Source organism: Lycium ferocissimum, chromosome 8 (assembly GCF_029784015.1).
Source record: "Lycium ferocissimum isolate CSIRO_LF1 chromosome 8, AGI_CSIRO_Lferr_CH_V1, whole genome shotgun sequence".
Lineage (NCBI taxonomy): Eukaryota > Viridiplantae > Streptophyta > Magnoliopsida > Solanales > Solanaceae > Lycium > Lycium ferocissimum.
Window position 1 is genome coordinate 8,689,621 of NC_081349.1, and position 6,154 is coordinate 8,695,774.

The 6,154-nt window shown below is 31.3% G+C and overlaps 1 long non-coding RNA gene across 1 annotated transcript; it reads left to right on the forward strand.

The window, feature by feature from the left end:
* Positions 1-4,768: 4,768 nt before the first annotated feature.
* LOC132066593 (uncharacterized) lies at positions 4,769-5,775 on the forward strand. The gene is made up of 2 exons (XR_009416868.1): positions 4,769-4,878; positions 5,417-5,775. It is a non-coding gene; the product is annotated as an uncharacterized LOC132066593 (long non-coding RNA).
* Positions 5,776-6,154: the final 379 nt, after the last annotated feature.

Consider the following 6,154-nt stretch of genomic DNA (forward strand, 5'->3'; position numbering starts at 1 on the left):
CAAAATTTGTAGATAAATTGTGACTTCAAACGAAATCGGAAGTTAAAGTCTCTACTTTGTATCTTGAGATAGTCTTAATACTCAGCCCGACTTGAATCATCCATATCTCCTTACCCCGATATCATTTTGACGAGCTGTTTATTGCATTGCAAACTAGACTCGATGAACTTAATTTTAGGCTTTTGAAACACCTTAAAACTCCTCATATACTAGGAGATATGCCTCCTACAATATAGGCTAAAATCGGGTCCGAGATTTTCTTTTGAAATTGTTCCGATTCATTTCGTTTAACTTCTAATCCTCATCCAACCTCATGTAACCTCTTATACATACATATACACAGTCATTTACCTCCATAACAATTCATATACATGTCTCGAAGGGTCCGTAGAATCTGAGATAACCATAAGTAGAACTCCGCAAAACTTCGATGAAACTCCGATCGAAAAAGTATATTCCTATCTTTTGTCCATCTTCTATATCATTACTAATAATCTCAAATACTTTAAAAGGTCACTCACATTACCTCATATACATACTCATAACGCGATTTCAAATCCTTTAGGTTACCAGGTCACCTCGAGATACTTAAGACAACCATATTTATAACGATATTCTTACTAACTCGATTAACTTTCCTTGAACCTTCTTAACTCATTCTTTCTTGTTTTAATACAAGTAGCAAGGATTATTATGGAGTGTGACATTCTCCCCTCCTTTAGAACATTCGTCCTCGCATGTCAAATGAGGACTAAAACTCATCAATTAAATAAAGAATCACCAGATTATCGCGAGACTATAGGCAATGAATTTGACCACGAAAAGGGTGTTTTAGGAATATTATGCCTAAAAGTGCTAAACGACCAAATGGGTCGTTACAACAAAATATCATGAATAATTTATATTCATCATGCACGTTGTTGCAATAACAGCCGTTGGGAAAAGTTCATGCAACAGTTTTTTTTTTGTTGCCAAAAGTACTTTTTGCAACAATAATCAATCTATGGCAACAAAAAAAAAAAATTGTTGCCAAATTTTTTTTTCTTGTAGTGATTATATAGTCAATCAATTTTGTTTTGTCTTCTAGAAGTCACTCACCTTGGTCTAGTTAGCTTCTATGGTCATCTTAGTCGAAAATACAATTCGGTACCTTTTTCGTGACGTGGCAGCTGTAAATTTTTAGAAAAAATATTTAAAAAATTAAAATCAATATTTAGATTTATTTAAGACCCAACCCATCCTAAACCTGACCAATTCTTGACCTGCGGGTTGACTACATAAGAAATTTCTTTAATGGAGTAACATTTCACTAAAAGAACATGATTGTTCTTCAATTTCTAGACAAAAAAGAATAAAAGAAAAAAAAATTATACCCTCAGTGGACTAGATTTGTGGTGATTGTTCTATCTCTAAATCATCTCCAAAATTTGTTAAAAGCCAACTCCAAGTCTCCCTATCATAGATACTATATAAGAAGCATGATTCAAAAAGAAGAGTTTGAGGTTGATGAATTAGGGATCGTTTGGTAGCTGGTTAGGATGTGAGCTATTTATGTATTAAATTAATATAGTGTTTGGTTTGCAATTTAGAAATTCGCAGAACTAATACATGTATAAGTTACGTGGAAATTTATGTATTATTTTATCCAGGGTAGAAGATAAAATAACTAATATATGAATGACTAAACTCTGCATAACTAATCCCTGCATAAAATAATACTCCCTCTGTTTCAATTTATATGAACCTATTTCCTTTTTAGTCTGTGCCAAAATAAATGACCTCTTTCCTAATTTGGAAACAAATTCACTTTATGAAGTGATTTACAGCCACATAAATATCCAAGACTTATTTTGAACCACAAATGTAAATGTAATTCTTATTTAGGCACTAATAATAAATGCAAATGTTAATTAATTTCCTCTTTCCACCTTCCAAGGATGTTGACTAATTGCCCTTGTTGCTAAACCATATCTTCTGGATTTAGAAATTTATTGTGCGCATTCAATTGGTAAATTGTTGTACCATCTATATATACTAGGACCAGTGTTGTGAATATCATTGAGATATAGTGTAGTTGTGTTGAAGATGAAGAAAGAATCAACCAGTGTTCTCTCTTATTTGTGTGTTCATTTTGCTAGATTAGGTTCCCTTTTTTTTTTTTTTTTTTTGCCTCCTCCGTCTCTCCTTCTTTCTCATTTTTCTCTTCCTGTTGCATATGCCAGTAACTTTTCTTTTACTACGTACACACATGTGCGTATGTTGTGATCCTGCATCTTGCAAACATGGAAAATTGGTTTGTTTTGAAGGAGTTTGCTTTTGCGACATAGGAGCAACGCACCTTGCAAATGATGGTAATATTATAAGGAGAATCAATGCATCGTGCAAGCAAGACAATGATTGTAAAAACAAATGTCCTCCTAAATGTTAGCAAATTGTTTGTCTAGAATTTGCTTTTGTACTGGCTGTTAGAGCCAAAATTAAGACATGTTTGACGTAGAAGAGAACATTTATCTTATTACTTCCCCCATTCCATTTTATTAATTGGCCCTTATGAACTTGGCACTCCCCTAAAGAAATTACTTATTAAGGGTTTGTTTTATTAAATTATTCTTATTAATTATGATTTGAAAATCTACGTGTGACTACTATTCTTTATATAGTTGTTTAATGATAAGAATAATAGTGGAATAAAATAATAAATCTCTCTTGATTTAATAAAATGGACAAGTAAAAAGAAAAATCCACTTTTAACATAAGGGCCAAATAAATTAAAATGGAACGGAGGGAGTATAATGAAAGCTTAGTATGCCCAAATCGATGGTTTGACTTCCTTCATCTGATCAATTGATCACGTGGGGTGGATATACAATGTTGGTTACAGCCTTACATGTTCACATGAATTCAATAATTTTTGCTCAAACCCTATAATATGTCAAGAAATTCAGTAATTATCTATAAATATTTAACTGTGAATCCAGTTGATATCGTAGAATATTAACTTGAAACCGCTGTTTTACCATTAAGACAAAAAAAAAAAAAAAAAAAAAAAAAAAATCTTAAACCACTATGAGAATCCATAAACTTTAAATTTTGGATCCGCCTCTAATTTGTGTTGCCAATCTTAATATATTAAAAGGGTCAGTGCACGTCAATATTTCGTGTAATCTAGAACAATGCTTAAGATTTGGAAAGGACTTTAAATAACATAACAAATTATAGCTAGTATTTTATGGGGAAATTTCATAAATATACGATTGGGTCACTTACATTGCAAAAAAATAGTCCGAAACTTACATTGCAAAGCTCTAACCCAAAACTGCCATCTTCTCTCCTCTCTCTCCACTGCCTCCTTCTTTTTCATTTTTTTTTTTAAAAAATTAATTTTTTTTTGTTAGAGTTCTCCACTGCCTCCTTTTTTTATTTTTTAAAAAAATGTTTTTATTATTTTTTTAAAATTTTTTTAATAGAGCATTATAATTCATATACCCATATACACCCATATACACTCATATACAATATTATACAACATTATAATCCATATACTGATATACAATATTATGCACTCATATACAATATTATACAAAAATTATAATCGATATACCCATATACATTCATATACACCTATATACAAATATTATACACCCATATATAATATTATAACCCTTATATCCATATACACCCATATACACCCGTATGCAATATTATATACCCATATACATTCATATACAATATTATACACCTATATACAATATTATACAATATTATAACTCATATATCCATGTACATCCATATACACTCATATACAATATCATACAATATAATACACTCATATACAATATTATAACCCATATATCCATATACACCCATATACAATATTATACGCCCATATACACTCATATACACCCATATATAGTCATGGCCGGAGTTCCGATCTCAGGCGTATACACCCATGTACACTGACATATAATATTATACACTCATATACAGTCATCGCCGGAGTTCCGTTCTCTGGCGAACTCCAACACCACCACCAGAACCAACTGTTCAAACATCAAAGATCCGGCGTGATAGAGGGAGAGGGGAAATATTAAAACAAAATTAAAAAAAAAAAATTAAAGATCCGGCGTGACAGAGGATGGGAAATTAAGAAAAACAAAAAAACAAAAAAAAATTAAAAAAATAATAATTAAAAAATTGAAATAAAAATTAAAAATAAAAGAAAGAAAAGGAGGCAGTGGTGAACTCCAAAAAAAAAAATTTAAAAATTAATAATAATAATAATTAAAAAAATTAAAAAAAAAAAAGAAACGTATGAACTACAATTTTTTTTTAAAATTAAAAAAAAAAAGGAAAAAAAAACGAAAAAGAAGGAGGCAGTGGAGAGAGAGGGGGAGGAAGAGGGGAATGGGTCATTTTTTGACAAGTAATTTTTGTTTAAGCGAAGATAGCTTTACGTAGGGCAAAACTCAAATATGGGCTAAATTTGGTAGCATTGGTACCCCAATTGATACTGAGTGTAATTATCTCGTATTTTATTACAGTATGTAATATGCATCTGATATAGAAATGTAATTCTTATTTAAGCACTATTAATAAATGCAAATGTCAGTTAATTAATTTCCTTTTTCCACCTTCCAAGGAAGTTGACTAAAAGTTGCCGTTGTTGCGTAACCATATCTTTTAATTAGATTTTAGTAATTTATTCAGTGCATCCAAACGGTAAGTTGTTGCACCATCTCTATATATACGAGGACCAGTGTTGTGACTTGTACAAAACAAAAATACTAATCACTGAGTTTTGAGATATAGCAATTGTGTTGAAGATGAACAAAATATTTACCATTGCGTTCTCTTATATTTGTGTGTTTATTTTTCTAGGTTAGGCTTCTTCTTTTTCCCCTTCTCCTCTCTCTCTCCTTCATTCAGACAAACCCAACAATTGTTGTTTAGATCTTATATTTGTATTACAAAATTCATTAAATTTGTTTAAGTATTTAATTGTGAACCCAATAAGTAAAATGAGTTGTACTTTCGGTGCCAAGACCCATAAATTTCTAGTTTTGGCTTCGCCTCAATTGTGTTAGTGGGGAATATGCCCCTAACTGAAAGGAACGTAGAAAAAAGAAAAAACTATTGGTGTAGCCAGAACCTTACATATAGAGTTGCAAGCATTAGCGTGCAATTTCAATTAATTCATGAATAAAATTAAAGCACACACACATATTTTCATTCGCTATTTATTTGAATTTCACAAATTCGTCTCAGAGCACATGATATCGAAAAATTAAACGTCATGACTTTTTTTTTTTAAGTATATAGTACGTAGTAGTAACATGAAAAAATCTACATGTTAAACTTCTGTATATTCAATGAATTTAATTATTGATCTTAACATTTTTTATGGTTTCGTATGCAGGTTCACCTTCACGTATGGTGTTGGGACAAGGCGATTTGAAGTGTCAAAGTGTAAAAGATTGTTCTATCTTATTTTGCAAACCTGAACATCTAGTTTGTTTAGAAGGAAATTGTATATGCAACGAGTCACCAAAATACAAAGCAAGTGATGCTTCATGCAAGCGTGATCATGATTGTAAATGTGGTCCTAAATGTACAGCAAATTGTCTTTCTGGAATTTGCTTTTGTACTGGCCCTCCTGGATGTATTTAAGAACAAAAATTAAGATATGGTAGAAGGTGTGTAAGAGAAGATTTTATCTTATTGTTTGTGTCAATGAGATAATAAGAAATACTAGTATTAATTATCATTCTTCTTCTACTCCGTCCCTATGTTATTAATTTTATTTTTTATGAACGATTACTTTTGGGTGGTGAAGGATGAAACTAGAACCTTGTGGTAGTTTTGAAATCTGGTTTCAATCTTGGCTAGTTATAAAAAAAAGTTCTTGTATTTCATGTTTTAAGAGATACAACTTTCCCAAGGTTACGCCACTTTTCTACTATATTAGAAGCACCGGTTGGTGCTTCTTTAAATCCGTCCGTCTGTGACCCCCCCCCCCCCCCCAACACCAACATAAAAAATTTCTACTATATTAGAAGCACCGGTTTGGCCCCCATATTAAACAGGCCCTAAAAAAAAAAAATTGAAAAAAAATAAATTATGGGCCCCATATTCAACAACATTCAGTATTAAAAAA